The sequence below is a fragment of the Seriola lalandi genome, unplaced genomic scaffold (assembly GCF_002814215.2).
Source record: "Seriola lalandi dorsalis isolate HSWRI2012SDOR001 ecotype SW California unplaced genomic scaffold, Sedor1 jcf7180002050048, whole genome shotgun sequence".
Classification (NCBI taxonomy): domain Eukaryota; kingdom Metazoa; phylum Chordata; class Actinopteri; order Carangiformes; family Carangidae; genus Seriola; species Seriola lalandi.
The window spans coordinates 3,967-13,256 of record NW_019520601.1 but is presented as its reverse complement, the minus strand read 5'-3'; the positions used below and the strand labels follow the sequence as shown (position 1 = coordinate 13,256).

The 9,290-nt window shown below is 43.3% G+C and overlaps 1 pseudogene across 1 annotated transcript in view; it reads left to right on the top strand.

The window, feature by feature from the left end:
* Positions 1-9,290, top strand: part of LOC111649158 (slit homolog 1 protein-like) — a 25,308-nt pseudogene that overhangs the window by 12,101 nt on the left and 3,917 nt on the right. The window contains exons 3-8 of the transcript XR_015436682.1: positions 5,082-5,153; positions 5,276-5,347; positions 5,521-5,592; positions 5,949-6,112; positions 6,228-6,375; positions 7,842-7,913. The product of XR_015436682.1 is annotated as a slit homolog 1 protein-like (transcript). The remainder of the gene's footprint in view (positions 1-5,081; positions 5,154-5,275; positions 5,348-5,520; positions 5,593-5,948; positions 6,113-6,227; positions 6,376-7,841; positions 7,914-9,290) is intronic.

The window sequence follows — 9,290 nt, the reverse complement described above, 5'->3', positions numbered from 1 at the left end:
CCTGGCAACAGATGTCTGGGTAACCTGATGGGAAAGCATCTTTAATATTGATGTGTCTGTGTGTGTGTGTGTGTGTGTGTGTGTGTGTGTGTGAGAGCTGTCAATACTCCTCTCCGTGTGCAGGTGGATGTTGTTACAAATTTGAATTATTTAAGTGTGTTTGGATAAATCCTCATGTATTTATGTGTTAAACTTCCTATTTGACTATTATTGATGATTAATTTATACTGATCAGTGTTTGTGTTATTTATGTCATGAATCAGTGCCAGCAGAGTGTGTGTGTGTATGTGTGTGTGTGTGTGTGTGTGTGTGTGCGCCAGCCCTGTCCTCCTCTTTTCCTTTTTCAGTGTCACGTTGTTTTAACATTGTGGTGAACACTTGATTTAACAACAATCGCAAATAATCTTTTGTGCCAATAAAGCACGTCTTACTTTAACTGAGGACTACGGAGGAGACGGAAAGGACATTTACTTAACTTACATGATGTGTGTTGCAATTACCGTGTAGTGAAAGTAGAGACGGAGATGAGAAAGACACGGGGGGAGAGAGAAGATAATGACTTGGAACAAATGATCAAGGAGGTTGTGGTTGTATGGTGTAGACATCTTAACCACCCGGCCATCAGGATGCTCGGTACTGGTGGTCTTACATTCTTTTGTCATTTCTCACATGTGAAATGTCTGTGAAACTGCAGCTTGTCACCGTGGAGTGTCCCACTGACTTCCACAAGCTCGTGACAACAAAACATTTTATGAAATAAAACTTGAGAGGGAAGGAAACGAGAGGGAAAAGATAATCAGACGCTGCTTCAAATAGCAAGGGTTAGGGTTAGTTTTGCTAATGCTACATAGCCAACGTTCACAGCTGTTTACTTACCGGTCTTTGCCAAGAGCTTCAGCCGCTGTTGTGTTTACAAGAGGTTTATAATACGCCCACAGAGCAGCTCTACTTCTACAGGGGCAGACTGGATGATACAGTGACTCGGTATCGGAAAGTGACAACACAGTCTGACATGGCTGGGGCTAGCTAGTTAGCATGCTATACATCAGTGGAAGTGATAGAAACAGAAGCCAAACAAGAGGTTTGTTTTCTCACCTCTGGAGACAGCTGGAGAAAGGAGTGAAGTTTGATGCAATATTTCTTCTGGACTGTTAGTAAACAGCTGTTGATGCTAACGTTAGCTACGTAGCGACAGCAAAACTTACAAACAGCCGTGCGTGACAAAAGGCAGCGCCCTCATACAGTTAGATAAGGCCAGTCCATCCGATGCAGGCGGCTCTGGCAAAGAAACAGTTAACAACTTCAACCCAGCTCACCTTTTTTGCTGGAACAGATCTTCATCCGGCGAGGTGCCGCAACGGCCAATTACACACACGCGAGCACACATTCCTGGTAGATTACGTCGTCACATGAGCGCTGTTTACCTAGCGATTGTCTCGACAAAAGATCAAGTAATTGACGCTGCGATAACGTTGCTGTGAGTTTTAAAAATCCTGTCTCCTGCAGCGTTGTTGTGGATGCTGGATCCGTCTCTGCCTTCTTGGATTGTATTTCATCACTCAGTCGTACCTGATTTAACACAGCACTGTTTACTGTCTGAACGCTGAATGTGCACAATATGACGGAGATTTACTACGGAGGAACATTTATTGTGCACAAACAATTTAAGGCTTTGCTTTAGTTTAGTTTAATTAATCCTGATTAATGCATTTATATTCAAAGTTCCCATGAGGGAAGTGAACGTTTGCCTCCAGTTCAGTTTTTTAAAGAAAGTGCATTTTGTTTCAAACTTCCAGCACTGTTTCTCTGAAAAAGACCAGTGTTTATTTAATCTCTACAAACTTTGTGTCTTTTCTGTTTGATGCTGACACACTGTTGTGTTTAACAGGGGTGTTTGTTAGCTGAGCTGCGTCTTGTTCTGTCTTTGTATTCTAGAGAAATAACTTATTTGTGTCAAACAGAGCTGAAATCCTTTGACAATATTGGTTTTCTGCTGCTCACATCCATGAGTGGATACAGAGCTTGTGAACAGAGACTGACGGACGGACGAATATAAAGGGGTTAGTTTGGTTCACTGACCTTTAGCTCTCTCTGAAACGAAGCAGAAAAACTGCACGTACAACTGCACTTCATGTCTTTCCTCCTCTGTCTCTTTCTATCAGGCCTCCATCTCTCTGTCTGTCTGCATCATCATAACTATCCCTCTCTTCTGCTCCAGATTTCCAGCTTCCAGTTTCCTGTTCGTTGGGTCTGCTGGATGAGATGCTGAACCACCCGGCTTTTAATTTAGCTTTCCCCTGTATCCCTCTCCACCACCCCACGCTTTTTCGCTCCGTCTATCCATCATCCTGTCCTCCTCTTGACCGCTCCATCACTCTGTATTTCCCTCAGCACCTCCTTTGCAGGTCGTTTCATGTCACTGCTGAGCTTCCCCACCTCAGACAGTGTCTATTTTTTATTTATTTTTTTGGGTTAGGTTAGTTGAGCTTCATCTGGTTTTATCTCGGTGATGGATTTTATTTTGCTGCTGTTAACCACTGACCTCCCCGTGACACTTCCTCCCATTTGGCCACACAGAAGAAAAAACCTCTGGGTTACCACCGAACCTTCAGCAGATACAGAGCTGTAACAGACGGAGAGCTGAACAGTCACTGCCTGCAGCTTGACAATAGAGACGAGACTATAACCTTGGTAATGGATTTTCAAGGCTGTAATGCACAATATAAAATGAAATTGTTGGGTGGAAGGAAATGTGGAGAGAAACTTTGCTATTCTTAGCTCCTTTAACCCTTACATGACCTGGACTTGCCTTCATCATGGTGAACTGGAGAGGAGTTGTGGGTTTAACTTTGCACTGAAACTCACACTGGTCTTAGCCTGTTTCTCAGATCTGTACCACAAACGGCACAAACAAAAGTCAAGTTTGTACCGAGGGTGACGCCAGAGGGAAGACATCTCTGACTCTGCTGTGAGCATTAGCTGTAGGTTCAGCTGTGCTTTGGGCTGAATGATAACAAACCTCCTGTTAGTCTGTTTAAGGTCCCAATGTTTTACACTTTATCTGTGGTTTATTTGAAGTGTTGATCCATAAGAAGATATATTTGTGCTTTTAAAGAACCAAAAAAACATCTCAGTGTGGTTTTACATCTCCTCTCTCAGGCTTCTCTCTGCAGCTCTTCCAACAACAGGTCGGAGAGCCAATCAGAAGAGAGGAGGCTCTGAGCCTCTCTTCTGATTGGCTGACTGTTTTTTGAGTGATCCAATAAAAATACAGCAGATTTCAGGTAAAACACTCCAAACCAAATCCTGCAAATGTTGGATGATGGATCCAGGTGGGCGGGGCTTGGTGACTGCTTTGTTGTGACATCACAAAGTTCGAGAAGTTTACACTGGAGGAGCTTTAAAACTCTTGTGTCAAAAACGAGCCCATCGTTTTTAATTTTCTATTAAGATAAACTGGAAATGTCAAACAAATTCAGCATTTAATCCCCTTTGCAGCCTCAAGGGCCTGCAATAACAGTGGGTTAGAAAAAATAAATTATCTTACACAAACAATAATTATAAGGAAAACATGATACATAATATCTGCCTCTGAGGACAAGTAAGCAATTTTACTTTTCCACTGGACATTGCCAGACACTAGTTTATTGCTTTGCTACTGTTTCTGACCGTCCTGTTCTGCAGAGAGAGAAAAAAACCCACTAGATTCAGATTCATTGTTACATTCTCTTGAGTAATTTGAATCCGCTTTCGCGAAGAGCCGGTCTTTAGAGGCTGGTTGTGAAACAGTACATATATTATATCGGCAGTGTAGGTCTCAGTAAGTGGGTGTTTCCTCCGCTGTCATGCTCTCTGGTTTGACCCTGACGTTAATGGAGTGTGTCTGAGGTCCTCCAGGGCAGACAGAGATGATGCACATCCTCCTCTGTGGTTTATCTGACACACACACACACACACACACACACACACATTTTTTTTATCCCCTTAGTTTTGCTTTTATCTGTTGGGTTCTGTTGTTGCTGTTGTCCATTTGTCCTTTCCTACACTGTCTCTCTAGCGTTGTATCTCGTCCTCCTTTCAGTCAATGCTGATCCCGGCATGTTGTAGTGTGAGTGTGTTTGTGTGTGTGTGTGTGTGTGTGTGTGAGAGACGCTCTCCGTCTCCCAGACTCCTCCAGGCCGGAGGGAAAGACTACATTAAGATAAAGAGGAACCGGTGTTTAGAGTCATATTAAACTGGCTGGTAATGGTGCGGATCAGCCTGGACGCTAGGAGACTGATAGTGGGGTAAAGGCTGCAGGATGAGCCAGCGTTTACCAGCAGGGATATTAAGATCTAAAACAAATAACGCATTTTTTAATTCACATACAGTTTAAATATTTGTCTGAAGTGTCTTTTTTCAAATAGTTTGACATGTTTGTTTTCCCTCTTATATAAAGCTTCCTTATTCCCAGTTTGTCATTCGGCTTTAACAGATGGAGAAAAGGATACGGAAGCTGTATTGTGTCAATGTGCTTTAATGACATCAGCAATACAACAACACAATCCAGCCAAACGTCACTGAATAAGAAGATTACTGAAATAAAGGGGTTAACTGTGGGTAAACATGTCTAAAAGCTTGGAGCCACTGAATGTAGATACACTTTGACAGTGTTTTAATTTGAAGTTTGATATCCAGGCTCTGAGCCTCTCTTCTGATTGGCTGACTGTTTTTCTGAGTGATCCAATAAAAATATAGCAGATTTCAGGTAAAAACACTCAGAGAAACCAAATCCTGCAAAGTTTGGATGGAGGGTCCAGGTGGGCGGGGCTTGGTGACTGCTTTGTTGTGACATCACAAAGTTCCAGAAGTCCTGACGGCTGGTTTTAAGGCTCAGTTTCTGAATACAGGCTGTGTGCATTTCTCTGTGGACTGAGGCTTTGATACTTTCACAGTATTAATATAGAAGCTAGAGCTGATCTATAATCACACTACACATGGACACAGACCTTTACACTGGATAAGACCTTTAAAATAACCCAACAATGTGTTAAATCAGTTTCTCTGAGTCGTACGTTTTTCTCTGTTTCTCTGTTTTCCAGGGACCTGAGTGAAAACACCATCCAGGCCGTCCCAAGGAGGGCGTTCAGAGGAGCCACGGACCTCAAAAACCTGTGTGTGAAAGTCTACACAAACACACACACACACACACACACACATGATAAAAATAGTGGATAAAAGAAAAGACATAACTAAACCTGTGTAAAGTTGTGTTTGTGTTCTTCTTCATCACCAGGCAGCTGGATAAAAACCACATCAGCTGTATCGAGGAGGGAGCGTTCAGAGCTCTGCGCTCTCTGGAAGTGCTGTGAGTGTTACAGACACAGATCGTCTCTGGGGATTATCACAGTCAGCTCCTGCTCATGTTTTGTGGCAGGAATATGAAATATATTGCAGATAATCATCTCCTCCATCACTCTCCCCCTGCTCCTCTGTTGTTCCCGCTCCTCTCTTCCTTCTCTCTCTCTCTCTTTCTCCCAGCACACTGAACAACAACAACATCAGCAGTATCCCAGTCTCCAGTTTCAACCACATGCCGAAGCTCCGCACCTTGTAAGTTCTTCAGCTCCTTTCACTACATTACCCAGAATGCTGAGTGTTCACTCTGGTTGTAAGTACACAGCCAGACACTTAACTCTCTTTTTTCCAATCCCATCCTACGTCTATGTCCTTCATTATTTCCTCCTTACTTCCTTCTTTTTCTCTGTTTCTTCTTCTATCCTCTTTCATTTCCTTCCTCTTTCCTTTACTTCCTCCTTTCCTCTTTCCTACACTACTTCCTTACTTCTTCCTTTCTTGTTCTCACCTGTTCATCTCTCCCATTTTGTCCCATCTTGTTTCTTCTTGATCTCCCTTCTCCTCCTTTCATTGCCTCCTTCCTTTCTCCCCGTCCCTCCCTGTATTCGCAGTCGCCTCCACTCTAACTCTCTGCGTTGTGACTGTCACCTGGCCTGGCTGTCTCCATGGTTGCGGCAGCGGCCGGCGTTGGGCCTCTACACCCAGTGCAGCTCTCCTCCCACGCTGAGGGGCCTCAACCTCGCCGAGCTGCGCAAGAGCGACTTCGCCTGCTCAGGTGCAGCAGCAGCAGCAGCAGCAGCTCAGAGCTGCTCCACACACTAACTAACATGCAGGTCTGTGTGACGGGACTGGAAGCTGGAAAAAAAGTTTGTCCTGTTGTTTGTTCTTAGGTCACGGTGGCAGCGCCTTCGTTCAGCCGTGCAGCCTGGCGTCCGGCTCCTGTCCTCCGATGTGTTCCTGCAGCAACAACATCGTGGACTGTCGAGGGAGGGGCCTCACTGCCATCCCCGCCCACCTCCCTGAGGCCATGACTGAGATGTGAGTTTTACATTTAATCTAAAACAGTTAATAAGAGTAAAGAATGAGCTGCACGTTAGACTAAGATATACAATAATCACGTTGCAGCACTGTTGCATTTATACGTTTATTATTTTATAATAATAATAATATTAACAACAACATTTTACCATCGTTGTCTGTCTACTCCGCACATATGATATCTGTTGAACCAAGAATTGATGCCAGTGGTTCCCGACCTTTTCCAACTCTCCAGAAATGTTGTCGTTCCGCCGCCGAGGCCGTCACCACACGGAGGTCAAATGAAACGTTCTCTGAGCATGTTTTATTTTTATGATAATGTTCGAACATTGACGATTGAACTGAAAGCAGGTGGAGCTTTTTTGTTTTGCTAATGATTAGTTGGCCCACTTGCATCATGGCCCACAGGTTGGGAACCGCTGGTTTTAGGATTGTAAAAACCTTTTGACAAAATCTAATTTGTAATTGTAGATTCATGAAGACTTACATAAATAACACTGATTTGACTATTTCGTATTCAGGTGAGTCAGTAAGAAAGAAGATGCATTGATATCTACATTACAGTAAAGTTTGTTAACATTCAGCAAAAACCTCTATATAACTGTTTTGTAGAAACAGTTTGCGAAACTCCTCATGAATTCTTCCTAAGAGGATTATTACGTAATGTCACTTTAAATGAAAAGCCCGACAAAGAGAAAGAAAACGTAGAGAACCACATGCAGAACACAACACGTCTTTAACTCTGTGTCTCAGTGATGACGAAGTGACGTGTGAGTTACGTAACTGTGCTGCAGATACTTTGGACATAAACAGCATTGAAACCTTCCCTTTGACTCGACGCTCAGTGGGTTTTCTTGAGCCACTTAAACACACTCTGTTTATCCCGCTGCACTTCAGCTTGTGGCTCACGTTCGGTAGCGTGATGTGGGCCGTTCATCACAGCGGGTGGTAACTTGGACAGATCTAATAAATAGATTTTACAGGCCATTACATGTACTTTACATTTTCAGCCAATACATCAGGTCTTTTGATGTGAGATCCAGCATTAAAAGCTCAACGTGCCCGTCCTCGCTGCGGCGCGGAGATATGAACTCATGTCTGCTGGAAACCCTTGTGAGGGCTGAGCGGCATCAGCTGGAAAATTAAACTCTTGTACTTTTTTTTTTTCTTTCTTTTTTTTTGCTGGGAAAATTGCAGAATGAATTTATTTTAAAATGATTGATCTGTTAATGGTAATCCGGTCAACCGAAGGAACCGAAGCGATGAAGAATCTGTAGGATGAAAAATCACAAGAAGCAGCAACTACATTATTTTTAATCCAGCAATTTATATCTCTTTACTTTAGGATCGATGCATCATGTTGACAAGTGTTTAAATAGTCTGAATGGAAACTGCAGACCGGCCTGCTGATGGAAACGATAACTCTCTCTCTCTCTCTCTCTCTCTCTCTCTCTCTCTCTCTCCAGTCGTCTGGAGCAGAACGGCATCAAGTCGGTTCCTCCAGGCGCCTTCACCTCCTACAAGAAGCTTCGGCGAATGTGAGTCCTCCAGAGAAACACTGGTTCTTCACGCAGAGTTAAACGTTTCTAAATATCAGCTCAGGTCGAAGAAGCACTCATGAATGTTCCTTATTAAATGTCAAATATTAAATCCAAGAGAACAAGACAACGATGATTTACTCTGAAGTCAGTTAATGAAATAAAGAACAGCGATATGCTGAGTGGGTTTTATATCCCATCTGGCCGGGAAAATCGGGAAGACGTGGCTGAGGAGGAAGAAGAACATCACCTTCATCGAGCCTGCTGTCATCTAAACATGGGAATAAATCAGTGCGATGGAAAAGGAATTATGAGAAATTAGAAATTCACTCAGGAAACAGACTCTGTGAACTTTTCCAGTTTCAGTTTAAAGTTCGTCTGACCGTGGAGTTTGTGATCCAAATCCAAATCCAGCCAACCCTGTTTCTGTAGATTTATGACTTTCTTTTGACCAGTTATCACACTTGTCAATATAAAATGGTCGCTCTTAATCCGTGTTTGAGAACGACTGATCCAAACCACAGCTGACAGTGCTGAATGTAAAGAGTGCGTCCAAAACAGCACAACGTGCTGCACATGTAGGTCAACGCTCTCAAATGAAGATTTCGCTTTGGAGATTAAAATATATTTATTTGACTCTTTTTAGACGTTAAATCAGCAGCAAAATATTTCCCCCAGCTTCAAAGATTTGTAGTATAATTAGGATTATTGTGACATTAAGTGATTAAATAATCATTTGTCTTCACCATCGAACCAGGGAAGCTGCGGCTTTACAGCTCCGCCCCCTGAGGTATAATCCCCACCAATACCGTTACAGTATTTTTGCCTCCGGAGGGGGCGATGCCTCAAGAAAAGTTTGATGTTTTAAAAGTGTGATGTGCCAGCTGGATCGCTCTCGTCTTCCTCTGTCTCCAGTGTTCACTGGCCTGTGGTTTTCCTGCTCCACATAACAAACAGCCCCTGTGGATTTTCAGCTTCGAGGAGCGCTTGATTTCTGTCAGATACAGCCCCCATCGGAGGCCTTTCATGGGTCCTGCATGATTAAGAAAGCGTATATCATTGTGATCTGGTATTTAGGTTTGAAAAAAAAAAGATTCAACCACAATAATAACGTTCATGACTTCTTGACTTTCTTCCCTGTTTTAGTTTTTTTTTTTCTGTCTTTCTTTCTCTGTGGTTTTCTTTCTGTCCACTGCTGCTGCTTTCCTCTCCTCTCTTCCTCTGCCCATTTCCATCCTCAGACGTTCTTTCTCTTCATCTTTGTCTCTCTCTGTGGTTTTCCTTTTCCTCTTCATCTCACCCCCCCCCCCCCCCCCCTTTACCCTCTTACATCATCACTGTGAGACTGTCCTGAGTGCTAAAAGAGGGGGAGCTGAT